The sequence below is a fragment of the Tachypleus tridentatus genome, unplaced genomic scaffold, assembly GCF_004210375.1.
Source record: "Tachypleus tridentatus isolate NWPU-2018 unplaced genomic scaffold, ASM421037v1 Hic_cluster_2, whole genome shotgun sequence".
In the NCBI taxonomy this organism is placed as follows: domain Eukaryota; kingdom Metazoa; phylum Arthropoda; class Merostomata; order Xiphosura; family Limulidae; genus Tachypleus; species Tachypleus tridentatus.
This window is the reverse complement of record NW_027467782.1, coordinates 50,519,152-50,547,074: the sequence shown is the minus strand read 5'-3', so window position 1 is coordinate 50,547,074 and position 27,923 is coordinate 50,519,152. Positions and strand designations below refer to the sequence as shown.

The 27,923-nt window shown below is 30.4% G+C and overlaps 1 protein-coding gene across 4 annotated transcripts in view; it reads right to left on the bottom strand.

Annotated features, from left to right (window-relative positions):
• LOC143242206 (glutamate-gated chloride channel subunit beta-like) overlaps window positions 1-14,036 on the bottom strand; it is a 44,753-nt gene extending 30,717 nt beyond the window's left edge. For 3 of the 4 annotated variants that reach the window (XM_076485572.1, XM_076485570.1, XM_076485575.1), the window contains exons 1-3: window positions 12,681-14,036; window positions 11,461-11,501; window positions 15-748 (exon numbers count right to left, since the gene is read on the bottom strand). The gene's annotated coding sequence lies outside the window, so the exon portion shown is untranslated. Of the gene's footprint in view, window positions 1-14; window positions 3,111-11,460; window positions 11,502-12,680 lie in introns of those variants that run through there. The other variant, XM_076485571.1, reaches the window with a different exon arrangement.
• Between the last annotated feature and the right edge of the window lie 13,887 nt (window positions 14,037-27,923).

Here is a 27,923-nt window from a genome sequence, read left to right as displayed (position 1 = left end):
TGAAAATTCCTTACCGGTAGTAGTAGTTTCTTTACCAGCTTCCTTCAAAGTGAATTTTATTCTTTCAACATGGCCTTCACATGACTCTGCTACAGGCATTCTAGGTTTGCAGAAACCAGGTTGACTGCGCGCCTAGTTACCTCTTATATTGATTGGTTAAGGGTGGTGTTCGTGCAAAATTATACACATTTCTCCCGTACATTCTTAAACGTCTTACATACTTTCATTTATCTAATAGCTTAAACAAAAACTCCATAAAATTTGTATTAGTCACTGTATTTATTCTGTCGTTAAAGAAAATGCTGAAACACTCAGTAGTAGATTATACTATTCTGTTTCTATTTATATTTTAATGAAATATACACGATACTATAAACTTCACTACATTTAACAACATATATATCTTGGTGAAATACTTATGATTACTGAAAATACCAGATGTAGTAAACAAATACAATTCATGCGTTACGTGATGGGTTTCACTACAACAGGAGGCGGTGAGATAAACTTCCATGAGTGATGATAGAGTATATTATGTATTCATCTAATGTTTCACTAAAATAGCAGTCTCAGAGTTCTGCATTTCGTTACCAACATCTATCGGACAGTAGTCCTGCAGTGTAGTTTCCATCGTAAAGACAAAACGCACCACTTGTCGTTGTACGGTTTCCACACTTCGTTCAGTGAAATGACAGTCTGATCACAAAAACATCCACAAGTGTTGCATATGGCGAATTAACCAACATGTCTTAATATGGAAGAACACAATGTGAATAATTCATTCGAATGATAGCCTGGGCATTAATCATACTTATTTTAAGAAGTTTATTCACTAAATAATTCTCAGTAATATTATATACGTTTAAAATATTTTATAAGTGTAGGTTCCCTGTGGTAAGTGAAAGGCATTCACAATGATGAAAGTGTTAGATTTTCATCATTCACATGACATCATTGATAAGACACTTTCCCATAAACTCACTAGAAACATCATATATATATATATATATATAGAGAGAGAGAGAGAGAGAGACAGGTAAGCATATATATTTACATCATACTTTCTGGTACTTTATAACAGGTAATTATGTATATTTATATCATACACCACACTTTCTGGTACTGTATAATAGGTATGTATATTTATATAATACACCATACGTTTCATACTGTATTATAGGTATGTATGTCTACATCATACAACATACTTTCTGATACTGAACAAATGTTAATACATGTATTTGCATCATGTATCATATTTTATAGTACTAAACAATGGGTTAGTATAGGTATTTCCATCATATATCATACTTCTTGGTACTAAACAATAGGTCAGTATATGTATTTATATCATACATCATACTTTATGGTACTGTACAAAAGATCAGTATATTTATTTACACAATATATCATACTTTATGGTTCTGTACAACTGGTCAGTATATGTATCTACACCATATAAAATACTTTATGGTACTGTATAACAGGTATGTATCTTTACATCATACACCGTACTTACTACTACTGCATAATAGATACATATGTATATCTACATCATACATTATACTTTATGGGACTATATAATAGGTCAGTGTATGTACTTACATCATATATCATGCTTTGTAGTACTATACAACAGGTCGGTATATGTATCTACATCATATACCATACTTTATGGTCCTGTACAACCGTTCAGTATATGCATTTACATCATATATCATAATTTATGATACTATACAACTGGTCAGTATATGTATCAACATCATATATCATGCTTTATGGTACTATACAATAAGTCAGAATATCATTTATACCATACATCATACTTTATGGTACTGTGCAACTGGTCAGTATGTATATTTACATCATATATTATTCTTTATGATACTTTACATCAGGTCACTATATGTATATATATCATATATAATACTTTATGGTAGTGTTCAACAGTTCAGTGTATGTATTTACACCAAATATACGTTATGGTAATGTACAACTGGTCACTATATGTATTTAGATCATATATTATACTTTATATTACTAACAATAAATTATATATATTTATGTCATACATCATACTTTGTGCTACTGTACAACCATTCAGTATATGTATTTACATCATATATCATAATTTATGGTACTATACAAAAGGTAAGTATGTATATTTACAACACATGTCATACTTTCTGTTACAGTATAGTAGGAAAGTATGTATGTGTACATCATACATCATACTTTATGGTACTGTACAACAGGTCAGTATATGTATTTACATCATATATCATAATTTATGGTACTATACAAAAGGTAAGTATGTATATTTACAACAGATGTCATACTTTTTGGTACTGTATAAAATGTAAGTATGCATATTTACATCATACACCATACTTTCTGTTACAGTATAATAGGAAAGTATGTATGTGTACATCATACATCATACTTTTTCATATGGAACAAATGTTAGTATATATATTTACATCATATATCATACTTTATGGTACTGTACAACTAGTTAGTATATACATATATATTTACATCATATATCATACTTTATGTTACTATACAACAGGTTAGTATATGAATTTACATCATATGTCATACCTTTTGGTACAATACAACAGGACAGTATATGTACGTGCATCATATATCATATATTATGGTACACTACAACTGATCATTATAGATATTTATATCATATATCATACCTTATGGTACTATACAACAGGTCAATATATATATATTTACATCATATATCATACTTTATGGTACTGTACAAGAGATCAGAATATGTATTTACATCATATATCTTGCTTTATAGTACTATACAACAGGTCAGTATATGTCTTTACATCATATATCATACTTTGTGGTACTATACAACAAGTCAGTATATATTTTTACACAATATATCGTATTTTATGGCACTACACAACAGGTGAGTACATGTATTTGCATCATATATCATACTTGATGGCACTCTACAACATGTCAGTATAAATGAAAGTAGCATGACTGAAAGTTGTTTATAATTGTTAATTATAAAGATATGAACTAAAAGAATGTAGAAAGACTGAAAGTTGTTTACAATTGTTAACTGTAAAGATATGAACTAAAAGAATGTAGAAAGACTAAAACTTGTTTATAATTGTTAACTTTAAAGATATGAACTAATGGAATGTAGAAAGACTAAAACTTGTTTATAATTGTTAACTTTAAAGATATGAACTAAGAGAATGTAGAAAGGCTGAAAGTTGTTTACAATTGTTAACTATAAAGATATGACTGAAAGTTGTTTATAATTGTTAATTATAAAGATATGAACTAAAAGAATGTAGAAAGACTGAAAGTTGTTTACAATTGTTAACTGTAAAGATATGAACTAAAAGAATGTAGAAAGACTAAAACTTGTTTATAATTGTTAACTTTAAAGATATGAACTAAAAGAATGTAGAAAGACTAAAACTTGTTTATAATTAACTTTAAAGATATGAACTAAGAGAATGTAGAAAGGCTGAAAGTTGTTTACAATTGTTAACTATAAAGATATGAACTAAAAGAATGTAGAAAGACTGAAAGTTGTTTATAATTGTTAACTGTAAAGATATGAACTAAAAGAATGTAGAAAGACTGAAAGTTGTTCCTAATTGCTTTAGGTTTAAATATCCAGTTTCAGGTTCACATTTAGTTGATAGTTATGACCATAACTTATATTAGATGTGTTACATAGTAAAAGCATAACAATAATAAAAACATACAATTACGTTATAGGACAAAAGCATGAAGTACTAGCTTGATATTAAAAAATAAAAGAAAGTGTAATATTTTCATTCTGTAATAAAGACCAAAACGGTATCACATAATCCTCTTCAGGTCGTGCACTCTGCAGTAAAATTTATCTTTGCAGTTTGGTATGAAAAATTTTAAGTTCCATAATTGTTATGGAAATATACAAATACGTTCCTGTTAGTCTATTTGTTTTGTTATTGAATGCTCAGAAGTAGAAAAAATTATAGAAATATTGTAATATAATGGATATAAATATAAATGCTATAGAATTTCTTCCTCTCTACTGCACCAAAATACAGTGACATTGTACATTGTAATTAGCTGTTATTAAACCAATCAAACTAAATAAGTATAATGCCTATAAACATACTGATACACAGTACAGAATAATAATTGTGTGAGAGTACACTTGTGGATTCAAAAACAGAAATTCCACATAACATACATCTGTTAATAAACATTCTGGATGTGAATAAAGCATGAAAGACTCTGAGGTGAAATTTCATATACCAGTAGAAGCTGTATAAAAACTATGAGTAGAATGTGTGTGAAACTAGTGTTCTTCACAAGACAATTGGTTGAAGTAGAAACCCCAAACCTTTTGAAAACTGATATTAAGTAGTTTGTTATAAGCTTTTTACATGATACATTACAATCCACTTGAATCTACTATGCTAAAAGGCTCTAAGATTGCACTGCTTAGTGACGTATCATGTACAGTGTATTATTATAATTAACAAAATAATTCAGTATTAAAATAAAAATATTAATATAATTATTATCTAATTTACTGGAGTGTTTTCAATTAAAATGAACCCCTTTCAGAATATAATACTGAGAGAACTATCACAAACAATACTTACTATCATCAAGAGAAATATAACTAATACATACTATCATATAGAGAAATACAACTAATAATACTTTGTGTCATCACAAGAAATATTGCTAATAATACATAGACCCATCAAGAGAAATATCATTAATAATACTTTGTATCATCAAGAGAAATATCACTAGTAATACTTAGTATCATCAAGAGAAATATCACTAGTAACACTTAGTATCATCAAGAGAAATATCACTAGTAACACTTAATATCATCAAGAGAAATATCACTAGTAACACTTAGTATTATCAAGAGAAATATCACTAGTAACACTTTGTGTCATCAAGAGAAATATCACTAGTAACACTTTGTGTCATCAAGAGAAATATCACTAGTAACAATTAGTATCATCAAGAGAAATATCATTAGTAACACATAGTATCATCAAGAGAAATATCACCAGTAACACTTTGTGTCATCAAGAGAAATATCACTAGTAACACTTAGTATTATCAAGAGAAATATCACTAGTAACACTTAGTATCATCAAGAGATATATCACTAGTAACACTTAGTATCATCAAAAGAAATATCACTGGTAATACTTTGTGTCATCAAGAGAAATATCACTAATAATACTTAGTATTATCAAGAGAAATATCACTAGTAACACTTAGTATCATCAAGAGAAATATCACTAGTAACACTTAGTATCATCAAGAGAAATATCACTAGTAACACTTTGTGTCATCAAGAGAAATATCACTAGTAACATTTTGTGTCATCAAGAGAAATATCACTAGTAACACTTTATGTCATCAAGAGAAATATCACTAGTAACACTGTGTCATCAAGAGAAATATCACTAGTAACACTTTGTGTCATCAAGAGAAATATTACTCGTAACACTTTGTGTCATCAAGAGAAATATCACTAGTAACTCTTAGTATTATCAAGAGAAATATAACTAGTAACACTTAGTATTATCAAGAGAAATATAACTAATAATACTTAGCATCACAAGAAATATTGCTCATAATACCTAGAACCATCAAGAGAAATCACATTAATAATACTTTGTATCATCAAGAGAAATATCACCAGTTATACTTACAATTAGCAAGATATATCTCACTAGTAATACTTAGTATCATTAATAATATTTTGTATCACAATGAGAAATATCACTAGTAACACTTTGTATCATCAGGAGAAATATCACTTGTAACACTTAGTATTATCAAGAGAAATATCACTAGTAACACTTAGTATTATCAAGAGAAATATCACTAGTAACACTAAGTATTATCAAGAGAAATATCACTAGTAACACTTAGTATCATCAAGAGATATATCACTAGTAACACTTAGTATCATCAAAAGAAATATCACTGGTAATACTTTGTGTCATCAAGAGAAATATCACTAATAATACTTAGTATTATCAAGAGAAATATCACTAGTAACACTTAGTATCATCAAGAGAAATATCACTAGTAACACTTAGTATCATCAAGAGAAATATCACTAGTAACACTTTGTGTCATCAAGAGAAATATCACTAGTAACATTTTGTGTCATCAAGAGAAATATCACTCGTAACACTTTGTCATCAAGAGAAATATCACTAGTAACTCTTAGTATTATCAAGAGAAATATAACTAGTAACACTTAGTATTATCAAGAGAAATATAACTAATAATACTTAGCATCACAAGAAATATTGCTCATAATACCTAGAACCATCAAGAGAAATCACATTAATAATACTTTGTATCATCAAGAGAAATATCACCAGTTATACTTACAATTAGCAAGATATATCTCACTAGTAATACTTAGTATCATTAATAATATTTTGTATCACAATGAGAAATATCACTAGTAACACTTTGTATCATCAGGAGAAATATCACTTGTAACACTTAGTATTATCAAGAGAAATATCACTAGTAACACTTAGTATTATCAAGAGAAATATCACTAGTAACACTTAGTATTATCAAGAGAAATATCACTAATAACACTTAGTATTATCAAGAGAAATATCACTAGTAACACTAAGTATTATCAAGAGAAATATCACTAGTAACACTTAGTATCATCAAGAGAAATATCACTAGTAACACTTAGTATTATCAAGAGAAATATCACTAGTACCACTTAGTATTATCAAGAGAAATATCACTAGTAACACTTAGTATCATCAAGAGAAATATCACTAGTAACACTTAGTATCATCAAGAGAAATATCACTAGTAACACTTAGTATTATCAAGAGAAATATCACTAATAATACTTTGTGTCATCAAGAGAAATATCACTAGTCACACTTAGTATTATCAAGAAAAATATCACTAATAACACTTTGTGTCATCAAGAGAAATATCACTAGTAACACTTTGTGTCATCAAGAGAAATATCACTAGTAACACTTTGTGTCATCAAGAGAAATATCACTAGTAACACTTTGTGTCATCAAGAGAAATATCACTAATAATACTTTGTGTCATCAAGAAAAATATCACCAGTAATACTTACTATCATCAAGAGAAATATCACTAGTAACACTTTGTGTCATCAAGAGAAATATCACTAGTAACACTTAGTATCATTAAAAGAAATATCACTAGTAACACTTAGTATCATTAAAATATCACTAGTAACACACAGTATCATCAAAAGAAATATAACTAATAATACTTACTATCATCAAGAGAAATACAACTAATAATACTTAGCATCACAAGAAATATTGCTAATAATACCTAGAACCATCAAGAGAAATCACATCAATAATACTTTGTATCATCAAGAGAAATATCACTAATAATGCTTAGTATCATCAAGAGAAATATCACCAGTTATACTTACAATTAACAAGTTATATCTCACTAGTAATACTTAGTATCATTAATAATATTTTGTATTACAATGAGAAATATCACTAGTTATACTTGGTATCATCCAGAGAAATATCATAAATAATACTTAGAAGCAGCAAGAGATATATCACTACTAATAATTAGTATCATCGTGTGAAATATCACTAATAACACTTAGTACCATCTAGAGATTTATCACTGAAAATACTTAGAACCTTCATGAGAAATATCGTTAACAGTACTTAGTATCATCAAGAGAAATATCATTAGTAATACATAGTATCATCAAGAAAAATGTAACTACTAATACTTAGTATCATGAATAAAAATATCACTAATAATGCTTAGTACCATCAAGAAAATTATCATTAATAATACTTTGTATCATCATGACAAATATCACTACTAATACTCAGTATCATCAAGAAAATTATCACTAGTAATACTTAGAACCATCAAGAAAAATATCATTAGTAATACTTAGTATTATAAAGAGAAATATCATTAATAATATTTTGTACCATCAAGGTAAATATCACTACTAATAGTTAGTACCATCAAGGGAAATATCATTTATAATACTTAGTGTCCCTGAGAGAAATATCACTAATAATGCTTTGTATCATCAAGAGAAATATCACTAGTAATACTTAGAACCATCAAGAGAAATGTCACTAATAATACTTAGTATCATCAAGAGAAATGTCACTAATAATACTTAGAACCATAAAGAGAAATGTCACTAATAATACTTAGAACCATCATGAAAAATGTCACTAATAATACTTAGAACCATCATGAAAAATGTCACTAATAATATTTAGTACCAATAAAATAAATATTACCAATAACCTACTTTATTGTTACACTACCTCTTTGTCCAAGAAATGGATGAAACACCATGAATTTAATCAGTCATTACAGAATAGTTATTAAAAACTTTAATGTATAACTAGAAGTTATAATTTTTTTCAATTCTTTAATATATAGCCAACAGCCAGGTGAGTACATTGAATTGTTTGCTACTGCTTTATTTACATATTTAGTATGAACATCAACATTTATTCATTTGATTTTTATAGAAATATTAAGCTGCTTCTCCTGATTATAATTTAGCAAAGTGTAAAATTTCTACCCATTGTCATTAATAGAAGTAGAATGTTAACTTTCTATTGATTTTAACAGTCAAGAAGTTAAGTTTTCATTGGTTTTAACACTCCAAAAAGTTAAGCTTCCATTGGTTTTAACAGTCCAAGAAGTTTCTGTTGGTTTCCCAAAATCTAGGTGCTTAAGTGACTGCCTATTTATCAGATTCCAATATTCCAAGTAGTTGAGTGTCTAGATGATTTCATCTGTCCAAGTAACTTCATTTCCACTAGTTGTCAGGGCTAATGGTTGAGTTTCTGTTCACTTTTATTTGTATTAATGCTTAAGTGTTTATTATTTTCATTTGCAAAAGTAATAAAGTTTCAAATTGCTTTGTTTGTATAATTAAGTTTATATGTGGTTTCTAAGTTATTTCAGTTGCTCAAATATTCCTGCATTTTTTTATTGTCCAAATTATTAAGTGTTTCAATTCTCTGTATACAAAGAATATTAATTATGAAATAGTAAGGCTTTCAAAATTGTAATTATTGTTGTATTTAGTTCTTTACAATCAAAGAATAAAATATGCATTGGAGATTGGTCCATGGAAAACTACCATAGAATAATCCTTATCCAAAATCTTAAAACAAAACCAATGATTATTAAAATACGGACCTTAGTGATGTAAGATATTGTTGAATGTACAATGTTAAAAGGTTTAAAGATTTCACTGCTTAGTGATGTATAGTGTACAGTGAGTGTATTGTTGAATATACACTGTTATGTATTGTGCACAGTGTTTTGTGGATCCTACACTCTTAAACGGTTTAGGTTGTATTATTATTTGTGTTTATCATTACTTTTCTGGAATACACAATTTTGTTTTTCTGTTTTTATAAGATGGCTTCTTAAATTTTGGTGATTTTGTTAAATAGTTTATAGACATTTCTCTCCAGTTGAAGCTAGCTAGAAAGAGTTTGTTTCCAGGTTGTGTACCATGAATTTCATGTCACTAAATGGGTTAGTTTCCTTAGTATGCTGTACAAGGTTTTAAAACAGAAAAATGAGGACTTAGTTTGGTTTTACACTCTTTTTTTCTGTACTGTGTTGAAATATTTATTTATTGTAGTTTATGTAATTGTGCTGATATGTATTTATTTATTTTACTTTATCTAATTGTGCTGATATTAACATTTTCTTGTCCTGAAAATGTGTTTCTGATAGATACTTTCCTCTACCTTCCATCCTGGTTTACTCTCCAAGCATTATCAAAAACATTTTTGGAAACACCACACCAGTACTTAAAAACCCTATGAGAAATACATTTTCAGTGTAAAAGAATGTTAACTTCCATAATGCTTCTAACTCCACTCACCCAAATCCCAAACTGCAAAGATGAAGGGAGCGAATGAAGCTGTGACAGTATTCAATCAAGCAAATAGCAACAGTCTGAAAAGAAAAGGTGTGCCACAACAAGAATAGAAGGCACAACGGGGTGTATAGCACTACTTTGGGAACAAGTATGTTCTTAGCTCAGTAACAAACACATTAATTTTGGAACAGGAATGCTCTTAGCCCAGTAACAAACACAGTAATATATAAAGGGTGGAACATAGCAAGCGGGCACCATAGCCTTAAGAAAGAGGTGTACATTGTATGAACAAATGTTGTACACCTATTACAAGAAACGACACAGCATAGACAAAAATCGAATATCTAATGTGCAGTTGACAACATGGCCAAATAAATATGTGCCAAAGGGAGGTTCTTAGTGCACCCCAGAGCATGTCAACTGCTGTCCAGCCATACAAAACACTAGTGGAAATTCCCTGTAAAAAATACTGTGAGCAGTAAGAATGATTCTCTCCACCAAAAACAAACAAACAGCCAGCTAATTCTTTACCAGTCCATTGTGATGAGATAGTGCATAATTTGTCAATATATGTAGCAAGCATTAGCATGGAACATAGTGATAGTTAGCCATAGTAAGGTGTCTGATAATGTGATATAAGCATACATGGTTAGGGCTAAAGGCACATAAATTGGATATGAATAGGCCAAGTGCAGCCCTTCCTGGCAAAAACATCCAGGGGAAGCACCTTGGAATACATTGTATTATTATCCCAAGTTTGATCCATCCAGGCAAAAATCATCCAATACAATCACGTTGCACATGATACAGAGATCAACAAGTGAAATTCACAGGGGTAAAACCTTGGGGAAAGCATCATGTATACATAGGATTAGGCCAAATGCTGTCTGCCCATGCAAAACATCCAGGGAAGGCACCTTGGAATACTAATAAGTATGTCAAGTGCAGACCATCTGGGAAGAAAATCCAGTGTAAGCACCTTACAAAAGAAATTTATTTTATGATCAACAAGTGTAGACAACATTGGCAAAAACATCCAGGAGAAATGCCTTGCATTCAGGATATTATGTATTGGATAATCACAGAATAGACACCACAGCCCTCTGAGTGGGTAATGCATGAGCTATAACTTTCAGTTTATTGTACAAACCTCACTCAGGATGAAACCTCCATGGTTCATCACTAAAACAACTGGAAACCAGAAGAGGGAAAGACTTCTATACTCAGCTAGAAGAAAGGAAAGAATGAGCATTGGGAAGTCTGGAGAAATGACACAATGGATGTCTACAGTTCCTTACTTTGAAAAGCAGAAGAAACCTCAACTGTAGGAATCATAGGTCAGTAGGAATAGGCAAAAATCCCTGTTTACTTTACTTATGAAGTTAGTGATGGTCCTTCATGTATGAAATTGTGATTAAAACACATACATACCTATATACATACACACACACACACTACAGAAGTATAGAGATTTAGTGCTAGTATAATAATAAGCATACCTGAATACCAGACCAGGCAACACCTGCCAAAAGGTAGGATCCTGAAATACAGTATATATATCAATGAAAGAAGATAAAAACAATAATATACTAGATAACAACCTAGTAGCTGTCCTATGAACATCCTTTCTAATGTCCTAAACACAGCACTCAAAATGTGGCCTACCCAATAACCTGTACAATATGATCATGATAAATTCTTTAGATTTGTATTTAGTATTTCTGTAGATATGAACTAAAGTCTTATGTTCTAGGTGTAATTGCAATCAAACTACTACCTTATATAATTAAAAATACAGTCCCGCTACTGCTCAGTATAACTGTGGTCTAAGTGTAATTCAACAATTGATAAGTACAACTTTGGTGTGTCACAGTTTACGTAGAGGCTGAATTCTTTTAAATACGTGTCTGCAACTTGTTGGTGATAAATCTGAACAATAAACAAACAGCACACAATCCACTTGTTTTAAAATAATATATATTCAAAGCAAATCAAACATATATGTGCAAAAATTATTTACGTTATAGAAAATCAGTTTTATCTAAAACCCTAAATAATTTAACACAGGTTGGTTCAATTACTTTACAACACCCTCTGGTGAGACAAATTGTTCTTACCTTTGTTACACTCACTTTAAAATATCACACAATCTTCTAGTCTAATTTTACTTTTATTAAATTCATGTTTTCTCACTTAACTTCTTTTTTTTGGTAATCAGAGTTATATCTGGATGTTTACACAATTCTTATTTTCATCAAGAGTCAATTCAGGCTGGTTCATATAATATAGAACAATAGACAATACAAGTTATTTTTCTTATTTCTGTTATTACAATACAGCTATTAAACACACTACAGAAATCAACCATTAAGGCTAATCACTCACACACTGGCTAACTTTTATGTTTTTCCACTAATGAACTTTCTTCTGTCTTTGATCTCTGTATGTATACCTTGCCTAACTAAGGCCTTAAACTTTCTACAAACACATAGATGTAACAATACCCACATAGTAAGAAAAACTTAAGAGGTTTCAAGAAATGTGACATAAACAATTGAACTACAAACACACACACATACCTTATGACTCCTACTGGATATAAGTAAAGAAATTTGTTATAACTATTACCTTTAAAACAATTAACTTTAAAATCTTGTTATAAAAAACTACATAACTATTAGATATTAAATCACAAAGTAAACTAAATGACAACACTTACACTAAATGGCCTTGTATGTCCAACAAAGTGTCATCTCTCTACATCTATAATTTTGGTCTAAGTGCTTCTGAAAAGTGTACCTTCCTTTACTATAGCAAACTGTAAACAACAAGTCAAACTAAATGCGAGAAGACTGAAGCCATTTCATAGTGGTCTACCTTGACATTCCAGAAGCATTTTGATTAGCTTTAAAAGGACTGATAGAAGAATGACTTATTTATGTTGTGCAATACAGCAAGAAATAATATATAAAAAGATCTTGTTAAAAAAAGAAAAATTTTAAGAGAAACTATAATGACTAGCAATACAATGAGATAAAAATGTGATATACAAATTATTAACAAGAAAACATATAGTAGATACAACTAAAAGAATAAAAAAAATGTGTGAGTTACCATAAAAATTAACAAAGAGTACCAAATATTTGTAGTAAATAATAAAGTATGTACACTAAACATGATAAAGACAAAAAACATATAAATGATAAATCATTTACAATCACTGATTCCAGTATCAGGATTACACTAATACCTTTTTTACATCAAAGAATCATCAGTCTATTGTACAACATAACATGGATACTAGATCAATACCTTGTTTATGTCATCAGTCTATTGTTTTACATAATATGGACACCAGGTGTCCATATAGACACCTTGTCTATATCATCATTCTATTGTACAACATAATAAGGGTATTAAGTTAATACCTTGTTTATATCATCAATCTATTGTATAACATAACATGGGTATTAGGTTAATACATTGTTTATATCATCAGTCTGTTGTATAACACAACATGTGTATTAGGCTAATACATAATATAACATGGGTATCAGGTAAATACCTTGTTAATATCATCAGTCTATTTTATAACATGGATATTAGATTAATATCTTGCTTACATCAGTCTATTGTATAACTGTACTTCGATGTACGCATAACGTTAATGATACTAATACAGTGTGTTTATCTCGATCTTATATTATAACCTATCTGTAAGTTGAATTTATACTAACGATCCAAAATTCAAGTGCACAAGTTAATTGTTAGAACACATGGAGACAGTAAACTAGTCTTTAGGTTGTATGTATTTAATAAAACAATGTTTTAACCTGTAAGTTGAATTTTAGCCAAGCTTTAAGTACCATTACATACATTGACATAATTTAACGTTGTATTACAATTAACACCACTAAACTCTTAAATTAAATACTTTGAACCTTATATTTTTATCTTATAGTCTTACGAAATATTGTTATTCTTTTGTTATTTAATCCAACTTACTACAAATTATATTATTAATATTAAATAACTTTTAGAAATCCAAGTTAAACCACACGTCCGCTTTCATCCGCAGCGCCCTCTAGTATTTTACATCATCAGTCTACAGTGTAACCATAAAAATGGTATTACATTAAAATATTCTAATATCACTAAGATAAAATTACACTCTTATGTAGGCATACATCATGTCTCCTATACAGCCAAAGCACTGAAATGTTTTTCATCCAACCAAACATATACGTATCTTAAATTAATAGGGTTTTATTAAATACTGGGTATCAGAGATTTTGTGTAAACCAACAGTTTTATATTAATCATCTGTTGAATGTAACTCTGCACAGCAGAGATGTTAATTTTCGTTTCTTGTGGTTATATAGCCGCCTTACATCGCGAGGTTCTGAACAAGATGTAAGGAGCATGTTGTTAAATATTTGATAATCTATGTATTAAATATGAAGGTTGTTATTACAAGTATAGTGTCTAACTGAATCCAAACAATATTTCTAATAGAAATTATAAGTTTGTTTTAGAAGATTTCCTTTCTAGGAAATACATCAAGTATTTCTCTTTGAAAGTTTCTGTTAATTATACAACGTTTTTTTCTCCTAAGGTTATTTAACCTTCATGTCTTTTTCAACAGAAATAAAGTTTATAATAATTTATTCACATTAGTTTGTATTTGGTACATAAAAACTGCTTTTATTTTCTTGTCTTTTTCCCACAAATAGAAAGCTCATATTAATTTTTTATACAAGTTTATATTATATAAATGAATCCACACGAATCTTTCACTAGTTGATTGAGCTAACTAAAAATAAAAATCATTTTCTCTTTTGAAATTTTTATCAGTTTCTTGTTATTTCTTGTAGGAAAGACGTATATTCAATGAAAAAGAAAATATTACAGAATGTTATGCCAATAATAAAAAAAGAGCTTTTAATAACACAGTGTTTCTGTTTGTTCAAAAGAAATCAAAAGGTATTTCAGAATGTTCTTAGCATTACTTAATACCAAACTACATATTTTGCAGTTTTTAATTATTAGAGATTTTTTTATTTTGAATGCTGTTTTCTTTTGAGCCTTTTTTTTGTAAACAAGATTTTCCACCATTAATTCTATGATTGATATTTAAAATCATCAGTATTTGGTGAAGACATTTATATCTTTCACAAATACTTTATTTATCAATAGCTACAGTAGTGAATAAATTACGTATTTGTGAAATGTACAGTTGTCTTAACTTTTCTCAGTTCTGTGAGCATAATTGTTGATTTGATCTTCCACAAGTTCTGGAAAGTGAAACATGGCAGAAATTTCTGGTATAGGTTTTTTTTCTCATGTCCAATACGTATGTTTCAAGACAGTTTTTTGTTCTTCTATATTATACTAACCCATTTTGTGAATCATCTAAGATAACTTTGGCAGATATATTTGTGAAACATGGAGGTGGCCAACATGACAGTCTTGCTGATTAGGTATTTAACTCATTTTGTATTGGTTTTTTTTTAAATGAGCTCAAACTGGCAGGTTTTTTATTTTACTTTACAAATATTGTAAGCCTGATACAATTTGTAAGAAATTAAACCATTTGTCATCTAGTAACCAATAACCCCAAATCACCTTCAGTTTTTCACAGCAAGAATTCACAGCAAGTTTAGTCAGAATTAACTTCACACATTAGTTTGTCTTGTTTGTATTGAGTTTTCAGTAGGTAAAATCAAAATGAGAAAATCACAACAAATAAAACTGAAGCATCTATAACAAAGACGACATGATTAAGATGGGCTTTCATCTGCCTCCTTAACAATGCATACTTGGATAACTTGAACTCTGGGTACAAGAATCCCTCTAAAATGTTCACTGGTTTTGTGTAAACAGCAGTTATTATTATTACTAGCATTTTTTTTTGATGAAACACTTCAAAAATTACACTTTATTCCTATAGCAAGAAAGTATCAAGATATTATTTTAATAATAAGTACTAACCAAAAATCAAACTGAAAACCAGTTTTGATAAAAATCTATAGTTTTATGATTTCTGCTAAATAAATCTCATAAAAATACAAGTACATAAAATTAAATAGATTTACAAAGTATTATTACTACAGGATTTGTATTACTACAGTAATATTAGTTTGTAATAGTGATTAACTCCCCCAACCTTAGTCCATATACTGACATTAATAACTGTCTGTCATGCAAATCAGGGAATTTTGTGTTTCGTGTACAATAACCAAATGTAAAAGTGGTATATATGTACTGTGCTAATATTTGAATGTAGTTAACATATAACTAGTACTTTTATACATAAATTATTCTTCACCTGAAGTGAGTAAGTATAAGAGAACTTAACTTATTTTAATCAATTTAACAAAACGTTTGGACAGCTTTTGTACCATTAAAGGCTGCTCTTCAATACAAAAACCAGGACACAACTAAACAATTTAACAAAACGTTCTTTTTCTTGTGTACCATTAAAGGTTGCTCCTCAGTACAAAAACCAGGACACAACTAAACAATTTAACAAAACATTCTTTTTCTTGTGTACCATTATAGGTTGCTCTTCAGTACAAAAACCAGGACACAACAAAACAATGTGACAAAATGTTCTTTATCTTGTGTACCATTATAGGCTGCTCTTCAGTACAAAAACCAGGACACAACTAAACAATTTAACAAAACGTTCTTTATCTTGTGTAACATTATAGGTTGCTCTTCAGTACAAACACCAGGACACAACTAAACAATGTAACAAAATGTTCTTTTTCTTGTGTACCATTATAGGTTGCTCTTCAGTACAAAAACCAGGACACAACTAAACAATGTGACAAAATGTTCTTTATCTTGTCTACCATTATAGGCTGCTTCTCAGTACAAAAACCAGGACACAACTAAACAATTTAAGAAAATGTTCTTTATCTTGTGTACCATTATAGGTTGCTCCTCAGTACAAAAACCAGGACACAACTAAACAATTTAAGAAAATGTTCTTTATCTTGTGTACCATTAAAGGCTGCTCTTCAGTACAAAAACCAGGACACAACTAAACAATTTAACAAAATGTTCTTTATCTTGTGTACCATTATAGGCTGCTCTTCAGTACAAAAACCAGGACACAACTAAACAATTTAACAAAACGTTCTTTATCTTGTGTAACATTATAGGTTGCTCTTCAGTACAAAAACCAGGACACAACTAAACAATGTAACAAAATGTTCTTTTTCTTGTGTACCATTATAGGCTGCTCCTCAGTACAAAAACCAGGACACAACTAAACAATGTGACAAAATGTTCTTTATCTTGTGTACCATTATAGGCTGCTCCTCAGTACAAAAACCAGGACACAACTAAACAATTTAAGAAAATGTTCTTTATCTTGTGTACCATTATAGGTTGCTCCTCAGTACAAAAACCAGGACACAACTAAACAATTTAACAAAATGTTCTTTATCTTGTGTACCATTAAAGGCTGCTCTTCAGTACAAAAACCAGGACAAAACTAAACAATTTAACAAAACATTCTTTTTCTTGTGTACCATTATAGGTTGCTCTTCAGTACAAAAACCAGGACACAACTAAACAATGTGACAAAATGTTCTTTATCTTGTCTACCATTATAGGCTGCTTCTCAGTACAAAAACCAGGACACAACTAAACAATTTAAGAAAATGTTCTTTATCTTGTGTACCATTATAGGTTGCTCCTCAGTACAAAAACCAGGACACAACTAAACAATTTAACAAAATGTTCTTTATCTTGTGTAACATTATAGGTTGCTCTTCAGTACAAAAACCAGGACACAACTAAACAATGTAACAAAATGTTCTTTTTCTTGTGTACCATTAAAGGTTGCTCCTCAGTACAAAAACCAGGACACAACTAAACAATTTAACAAAACATTCTTTTTCTTGTGTACCATTATAGGTTGCTCTTCAGTACAAAAACCAGGACACAACAAAACAATGTGACAAAATGTTCTTTATCTTGTGTACCATTATAGGCTGCTCTTCAGTACAAAAACCAGGACACAACTAAACAATTTAACAAAACGTTCTTTATCTTGTGTAACATTATAGGTTGCTCTTCAGTACAAAAACCAGGACACAACTAAACAATGTAACAAAATGTTCTTTTTCTTGTGTACCATTAAAGGTTGCTCCTCAGTACAAAAACCAGGACACAACTAAACAATTTAACAAAATATTCTTTTTCTTGTGTACCATTATAGGTTGCTCTTCAGTACAAAAACCAGGACACAACAAAACAATGTGACAAAATGTTCTTTATCTTGTGTACCATTATAGGCTGCTCTTCAGTACAAAACCAGGACACAACTAAACAATTTAACAAAACGTTCTTTATCTTGTGTAACATTATAGGTTGCTCTTCAGTACAAAAACCAGGACACAACTAAACAATGTAACAAAATGTTCTTTTTCTTGTGTACCATTAAAGGTTGCTCCTCAGTACAAAAACCAGGACACAACTAAACAATTTAACAAAACATTCTTTTTCTTGTGTACCATTATAGGTTGCTCTTCAGTACAAAAACCAGGACACAAAAAAACAATGTGACAAAATGTTCTTTATCTTGTGTACCATTATAGGCTGCTCTTCAGTACAAAAACCAGGACACAACTAAACAATTTAACAAAACGTTCTTTATCTTGTGTAACATTATAGGTTGCTCTTCAGTACAAAACCAGGACACAACTAAACAATGTAACAAAATGTTCTTTTTCTTGTGTACCATTAAAGGTTGCTCCTCAGTACAAAACCAGGACACAACTAAACAATTTAACAAAACATTCTTTTTCTTGTGTACCATTATAGGTTGCTCCTCAGTACAAAAACCAGGACACAACTAAACAATGTGACAAAATGTTCTTTATCTTGTGTATCATTATAGGCTGCTCCTCAGTACAAAAACCAGGACACAACTAAACAATGTGACAAAATGTTCTTTATCTTGTGTACCATTATAGGCTGCTCCTCAGTACAAAAACCAGGACACAACTAAACAATTTAAGAATATGTTCTTTATCTTGTGTACCATTATAGGTTGCTCCTCAGTACAAAAACCAGGACACAACTAAACACTTTAACAAAATGTTCTTTATCTTGTGTACCATTAAAGGCTGGTCTTCAGTACAAAAACCAGGACACAACTAAACAATTTAACAAAACATTCTTTTTCTTGTGTACCATTATAGGTTGCTCTTCAGTACAAAAACCAGGACACAACTAAACAATGTGACAAAATGTTCTTTATCTTGTCTACCATTATAGGCTGCTTCTCAGTACAAAAACCAGGACACAACTAAACAATGTGACAAAATGTTCTTTATCTTGTGTACCATTATAGGTTGCTCCTCAGTACAAAAACCAGGACACAACTAAACAATTTAACAAAATGTTCTTTATCTTGTGTACCATTAAAGGCTGCTCTTCAGTACAAAAACCAGGACACAACTAAACAATTTAACAAAACGTTCTTTATCTTGTGTAACATTATAGGTTGCTCTTCAGTACAAAAACCAGGACACAACTAAACAATGTAACAAAATGTTCTTTTTCTTGTGTACCATTAAAGGTTGCTCCTCAGTACAAAAACCAGGACACAAAAAAAACAATGTGACAAAATGTTCTTTATCTTGTGTACCATTATAGGCTGCTCTTCAGTACAAAAACCAGGACACAACTAAACAATTTAACAAAACGTTCTTTATCTTGTGTAACATTATAGGTTGCTCTTCAGTACAAAACCAGGACACAACTAAACAATGTAACAAAATGTTCTTTTCTTGTGTACCATTAAAGGTTGCTCCTCAGTACAAAACCAGGACACAACTAAACAATTTAACAAAACATTCTTTTTCTTGTGTACCATTATAGGTTGCTCTTCAGTACAAAAACCAGGACACAACAAAACAATGTGACAAAATGTTCTTTATCTTGTGTACCATTATAGGCTGCTCCTCAGTACAAAAACCAGGACACAACTAAACAATTTAAGAAAATGTTCTTTATCTTGTGTATCATTATAGGCTGCTCCTCAGTACAAAAACCAGGACACAACTAAACAATTTAACAAAACATTCTTTTTCTTGTGTACCATTATAGGTTGCTCCTTAGTACAAAAACCAGGACACAACTAAACAATTTAACAAAATGTTCTTTATCTTGTGTACCATTAAAGGCTGCTCTTCAGTACAAAAACCAGGACACAACTAAACAATTTAACAAAACATTCTTTTTCTTGTGTACCATTATAGGTTGCTCTTCAGTACAAAAACCAGGACACAACTAAACAATGTGACAAAATGTTCTTTATCTTGTCTACCATTATAGGCTGCTTCTCAGTACAAAAACCAGGACACAACTAAACAATTTAAGAAAATGTTCTTTATCTTGTGTAACATTATAGGTTGCTCTTCAGTACAAAAACCAGGACACAACTAAACAATGTAACAAAATGTTCTTTTTCTTGTGTACCATTAAAGGTTGCTCCTCAGTACAAAAACCAGGACACAACTAAACAATTTAACAAAACATTCTTTTTCTTGTGTACCATTATAGGTTGCTCCTCAGTACAAAACCAGGACACAACTAAACAATGTAACAAAATGTTCTTTTTCTTGTGTACCATTAAAGGTTGCTCCTCAGTACAAAACCAGGACACAACTAAACAATTTAACAAAACATTCTTTTTCTTGTGTACCATTATAGGTTGCTCTTCAGTACAAAACCAGGACACAACAAAACAATGTGACAAAATGTTCTTTATCTTGTGTACCATTATAGTCTGCTCTTCAGTACAAAACCAGGACACACTAAACAATTTAACAAAACGTTCTTTATCTTGTGTAACATTATAGGTTGCTCTTCAGTACAAAAACCAGGACACAACTAAACAATGTAACAAAATGTTCTTTTTCTTGTGTACCATTAAAAATTGCTCCTCAGTACAAAAACCAGGACACAACTAAACAATTTAACAAAACATTCTTTTTCTTGTGTACCATTATAGGTTGCTCCTCAGTACAAAAACCAGGACACAACTAAACAATGTGACAAAATGTTCTTTATCTTGTGTATCATTATAGGCTGCTCCTCAGTACAAAAACCAGGACACAACTAAACAATATGACAAAATGTTCTTTATCTTGTGTACCATTAAAGGCTGCTATTCAGTACAAAAACCAGGACACAACTAAACAATTTAACAAAACATTCTTTTTCTTGTGTACCATTATAGGTTGCTCCTCAGTACAAAAACCAGGACACAACTAAACAATGTGACAAAATGTTCTTTTTCTTGTGTACCATTAAAGTTTGCTCCTCAGTACAAAAACCAGGACACAACTAAACAATGTGACAAAATGTTCTTTATCTTGTGTACCATTATAGGCTGCTCCTCAGTACAAAAACCAGGACACAACTAAACAATTTAAGAAAATGTTCTTTATCTTGTGTACCATTATAGGTTGCTCCTCAGTACAAAAACCAGGACACAACTAAACAATTTAACAAAATGTTCTTTATCTTGTGTACCATTAAAGGCTGCTCTTCAGTACAAAAACCAGGACACAACTAAACAATTTAACAAAACATTCTTTTTCTTGTGTACCATTATAGGTTGCTCTTCAGTACAAAAACCAGGACACAACTAAACAATGTGACAAAATGTTCTTTATCTTGTCTACCATTATAGGCTGCTTCTCAGTACAAAACCAAAACACAACTAAACAATTTAAGAAAATGTTCTTTATCTTGTGTACCATTATAGGTTGCTCCTCAGTACAAAAAACCAAGACACAACTAAACAATTTAACAAAATGTTCTTTATCTTGTGTAACATTATAGGTTGCTCTTCAGTACAAAACCAGGACACAACTAAACAATGTAACAAAATGTTCTTTTCTTGTGTACCATTAAAGGTTGCTCCTCAGTACAAAAACCAGGACACAACTAAACAATTTAACAAAACATTCTTTTTCTTGTGTACCATTATAGGTTGCTCTTCAGTACAAAAACCAGGACACAACAAAACAATGTGACAAAATGTTCTTTATCTTGTGTACCATTATAGGCTGCTCTTCAGTACAAAACCAGGACACAACTAAACAATTTAACAAAACGTTCTTTATCTTGTGTAACATTATAGGTTGCTCTTCAGTACAAAACCAGGACACAACTAAACAATGTAACAAAATGTTCTTTTTCTTGTGTACCATTAAAGGTTGCTCCTCAGTACAAAAACCAGGACACAACTAAACAATTTAACAAAATATTCTTTTTTCTTGTGTACCATTATAGGTTGCTCTTCAGTACAAAACCAGGACACAACAAAACAATGTGACAAAATGTTCTTTATCTTGTGTACCATTATAGGCTGCTCTTCAGTACAAAACCAGGACACAACTAAACAATTTAACAAAACGTTCTTTATCTTGTGTAACATTATAGGTTGCTCTTCAGTACAAAACCAGGACACAACTAAACAATGTAACAAAATGTTCTTTTTCTTGTGTACCATTAAAGGTTGCTCCTCAGTACAAAAACCAGGACACAACAAAACAATTTAACAAAACATTCTTTTTCTTGTGTACCATTATAGGTTGCTCTTCAGTACAAAACCAGGACACAAAAAACAATGTGACAAAATGTTCTTTATCTTGTGTACCATTATAGGCTGCTCTTCAGTACAAAACCAGGACACAACTAAACAATTTAACAAAACGTTCTTTATCTTGTGTAACATTATAGGTTGCTCTTCAGTACAAAACCAGGACACAACTAAACAATGTAACAAAATGTTCTTTTTCTTGTGTACCATTAAAGGTTGCTCCTCAGTACAAAACCAGGACACAACTAAACAATTTAACAAAACATTCTTTTTCTTGTGTACCATTATAGGTTGCTCCTCAGTACAAAACCAGGACACAACTAAACAATGTGACAAAATGTTCTTTATCTTGTGTATCATTATAGGCTGCTCCTCAGTACAAAACCAGGACACAACTAAACAATGTGACAAAATGTTCTTTATCTTGTGTACCATTATAGGCTGCTCCTCAGTACAAAAACCAGGACACAACTAAACAATTTAAGAATATGTTCTTTATCTTGTGTACCATTATAGGTTGCTCCTCAGTACAAAAACCAGGACACAACTAAACAATTTAACAAAATGTTCTTTATCTTGTGTGCCATTAAAGGCTGCTCTTCAGTACAAAACCAGGACACAACTAAACAATTTAACAAAACATTCTTTTTCTTGTGTACCATTATAGGTTGCTCTTCAGTACAAAAACCAGGACACAACTAAACAATTTAACAAAACGTTCTTTATCTTGTGTAACATTATAGGTTGCTCTTCAGTACAAAAACCAGGACACAACTAAACAATGTAACAAAATGTTCTTTTTCTTGTGTACCATTAAAGGTTGCTCCTCAGTACAAAAACCAGGACACAACTAAACAATTTAACAAAACATTCTTTTTCTTGTGTACCATTATAGGTTGCTCTTCAGTACAAAAACCAGGACACAACAAAACAATGTGACAAAATGTTCTTTATCTTGTGTACCATTATAGGCTGCTCTTCAGTACAAAAACCAGGACACAACTAAACAATTTAACAAAACGTTCTTTATCTTGTGTAACATTATAGGTTGCTCTTCAGTTCAAAAACCAGGACACAACTAAACAATGTAACAAAATGTTCTTTTTCTTGTGTACCATTAAAGGTTGCTCCTCAGTACAAAAACCAGGACACAACTAAACAATTTAACAAAACATTCTTTTTCTTGTGTACCATTATAGGTTGCTCTTCAGTACAAAACCAGGACACAACAAAACAATGTGACAAAATGTTCTTTATCTTGTGTACCATTATAGGCTGCTCTTCAGTACAAAACCAGGACACAACTAAACAATTTAACAAAACGTTCTTTATCTTGTGTAACATTATAGGTTGCTCTTCAGTACAAAACCAGGACACAACTAAACAATGTAACAAAATGTTCTTTTTCTTGTGTACCATTAAAGGTTGCTCCTCAGTACAAAACCAGGACACAACTAAACAATTTAACAAAACATTCTTTTTCTTGTGTACCATTATAGGTTGCTCTTCAGTACAAAAACCAGGACACAACTAAACAATGTGACAAAATGTTCTTTATCTTGTGTACCATTATAGGCTGCTCCTCAGTACAAAAACCAGGACACAACTAAACAATGTGACAAAATGTTCTTTATCTTGTGTACCATTATAGGCTGCTCCTCAGTACAAAAACCAGGACACAACTAAACAATTTAAGAAAATGTTCTTTATCTTGTGTACCATTATAGGTTGCTCCTTAGTACAAAAACCAGGACACAACTAAACAATTTAACAAAATGTTCTTTATCTTGTGTACCATTAAAGGCTGCTCTTCAGTACAAAAACCAGGACACAACTAAACAATTTAACAAAACATTCTTTTTCTTGTGTACCATTATAAGTTGCTCTTCAGTACAAAACCAGGACACAACTAAACAATGTGACAAAATGTTCTTTATCTTGTCTACCATTATAGGCTGCTTCTCAGTACAAAAACCAGGACACAACTAAACAATTTAAGAAAATGTTCTTTATCTTGTGTAACATTATAGGTTGCTCTTCAGTACAAAAACCAGGACACAACTAAACAATGTAACAAAATGTTCTTTTTCTTGTGTACCATTAAAGGTTGCTCCTCAGTACAAAACCAGGACACAACTAAACAATTTAACAAAACATTCTTTTTCTTGTGTACCATTATAGGTTGCTCCTCAGTACAAAAACCAGGACACAACTAAACAATGTAACAAAATGTTCTTTTTCTTGTGTACCATTAAAGGTTGCTCCTCAGTACAAAAACCAGGACACAACTAAACAATTTAACAAAACATTCTTTTTCTTGTGTACCATTATAGGTTGCTCTTCAGTACAAAAACCAGGACACAACAAAACAATGTGACAAAATGTTCTTTATCTTGTGTACCATTATAGTCTGCTCTTCAGTACAAAAACCAGGACACACTAAACAATTTAACAAAACGTTCTTTATCTTGTGTAACATTATAGGTTGCTCTTCAGTACAAAAACCAGGACACAACTAAACAATGTAACAAAATGTTCTTTTTCTTGTGTACCATTAAAGGTTGCTCCTCAGTACAAAACCAGGACACAACTAAACAATTTAACAAAACATTCTTTTTTTCTTGTGTACCATTATAGGTTGCTCCTCAGTACAAAACCAGGACACAACTAAACAATGTGACAAAATGTTCTTTATCTTGTGTATCATTATAGGCTGCTCCTCAGTACAAAAACCAGGACACAACTAAACAATATGACAAAATGTTCTTTATCTTGTGTACCATTAAAGGCTGCTATTCAGTGCAAAACCAGGACACAACTAAACAATTTAACAAAACATTCCTTTTTCTTGTGTACCATTATAGGTTGCTCCTCAGTACAAAAACCAGGACACAACTAAACAATGTGACAAAATGTTCTTTTTCTTGTGTACCATTAAAGTTTGCTCCTCAGTACAAAAACCAGGACACAACTAAACAATTTAACAAAACATTCTTTTTTCTTGTGTACCATTATAGGTTGCTCTTCAGTACAAAAACCAGGACACAACTAAACAATTTAACAAAATGTTCTTTATCTTGTGTACCATTAAAGGCTGCTCTTCAGTACAAAAACCAGGACACAATTAAACAATTTAACAAAACGTTCTTTATCTTGTGTAACATTATAGGTTGCTCTTCAGTACAAAACCAGGACACAACTAAACAATGTAACAAAATGTTCTTTTTCTTGTGTACCATTAAAGGTTGTTCCTCAGTACAAAAACCAGGACACAACTAAACAATTTAACAAAACATTCTTTTTCTTGTGTACCATTATAGGTCGCTCTTCAGTACAAAAACCAGGACACAACTAAACAATTGAACAAAACCTTCTTTTGACACTAGCTATTGATAGCATTTATTTTTTTGATTTATTATTTTCTGATCAACGTTAAAATATCCGTACAAATAAAGTTTTATGGATGTTCCCGTCCAGGTTCAGTTATGTAAAGACGTAATGACTATAGCTGTGTTTGAATCTAATAATGTATAAAAGAAATAAATTATATAAATTTTGGTTAGCTACTTGCCATATATTTTCTGCTGTATTCATTATAAAAAGTGATCACAAGGTGGTATTATTTTTTGAGCAGTGTGTATAAACTCGTACCGTGACTTTAATTACCATGTAAATGAGATGTGGTAACTTATAATTTGATTACAATATTCCTGTAACTTGTAATGCAAGTGAGATGTGGTAACTTATAATTGGATTAGAATATTCCTGTAACTTGTAATGCAAGTGAGATGTGGTAACTTATAATTTGATTAGAACATTCCTGTAACTTGTAATGTAAGTGAGATGTGGTAACTTATTATTTGATTAGAATATTCCTGTAACTTGTAATGTAAATGAGATGTGGTAACTTATGATTTGATTAGAATATTCTTGTAACTTGCAATGTAAGTGAGATGTGGTAACTTATAATTGGATTAGAATATTCCTGTAACTTGTAATGTAAATGAGATGTGGTAACTTATAATTTGATTAGAATATTTCCGTAACTTGTAATGTAAGTGAGATGTGGTAACTTATAATTTGATTAGAATATTCCTGTAACTTGTAATGTAAGTGAGATGTGGTAACTTATAATTTGATTAAAATATTCCTGTAACTTGTAATGTAAATGAGATGTGGTAACTTATAATTTGATTAGAATATTCCTGTAACTTGTAATGTAAGTGAGATGTGGTAACTTATAAATAATTTGATTAGAATATTCCTGTAACTTGTAATGTGAGTGAGATGTGGTAACTTATAATTTGATTAGAATATTCCTGTAACTTGTAATGTAAATGAGATGTGGTAACATATAATTTGATTAGAATATTCCTGTAACTTGTAATGTAAGTGAGATGTGGTAACTTATAATTTGATTAGAATAGTCCTGTAACTTGTAATGTAAATGAGATGTGGTAACTTATAATTTGATTAGAATATTCCTGTAACTTGTAATGTAAATGAGATGTGGTAACTTATAATTTGATTAGAATATTTCTGTAACTTGTAATGTAAATGAGATGTGGTAACTTATAATTTGATTAAAATATTCTTGTAACTTGCAATGTAAGTAAGATGTGGTAACTTATAATTTGATTAGAATATTCATGTAACTTGTAATGTAAATGAGATGTGGTAACTTATAATTTGATTAGAATATTCCTGTAACTTGTAACGTGAATGAGATGTGGTAACTTATAATTTGATTAGAATATTTCTGTAACTTGTAATGCAAGTGAGATGTGGTAACTTATAATTTGATTAGAACATTCCTGTAACTTGTAACGTAAGTGAGATGTGGTAACTTATAATTTGATTAGAATATTCCTGTAACTTGTAATGTAAATGAGATGTGGTAACTTATAATTTGATTAGAATATTCCTGTAACTTGTAATGTAAGTGAGATGTGGTAACTTATAATTTGATTAGAATATTCCTGTAACTTGTAATGTAAATGAGATGTGGTAACTTATAATTTGATTAGAATATTCCTGTAACTTGTAATGTAAGTGAGATGTGGTAACTTATAATTTGATTAGAATATTCTTGTAACTTGTAATGTAAGTGAGATGTGGTAACTTATAATTTGATTAGAATATTCCTGTAACTTGTAATGTAAGTGAGATGTGGTAACTTATAATTTGATTAGAATATTTCTGTAACTTGTAATGTAAGTGAGATGTGGTAACTTATAATTTGATTAGAATATTCCTGTAACTTGTAATGTAAATGAGATGTGGTAACTTATAATTTGATTAGAATATTCCTGTAACTTGTAATGTAAC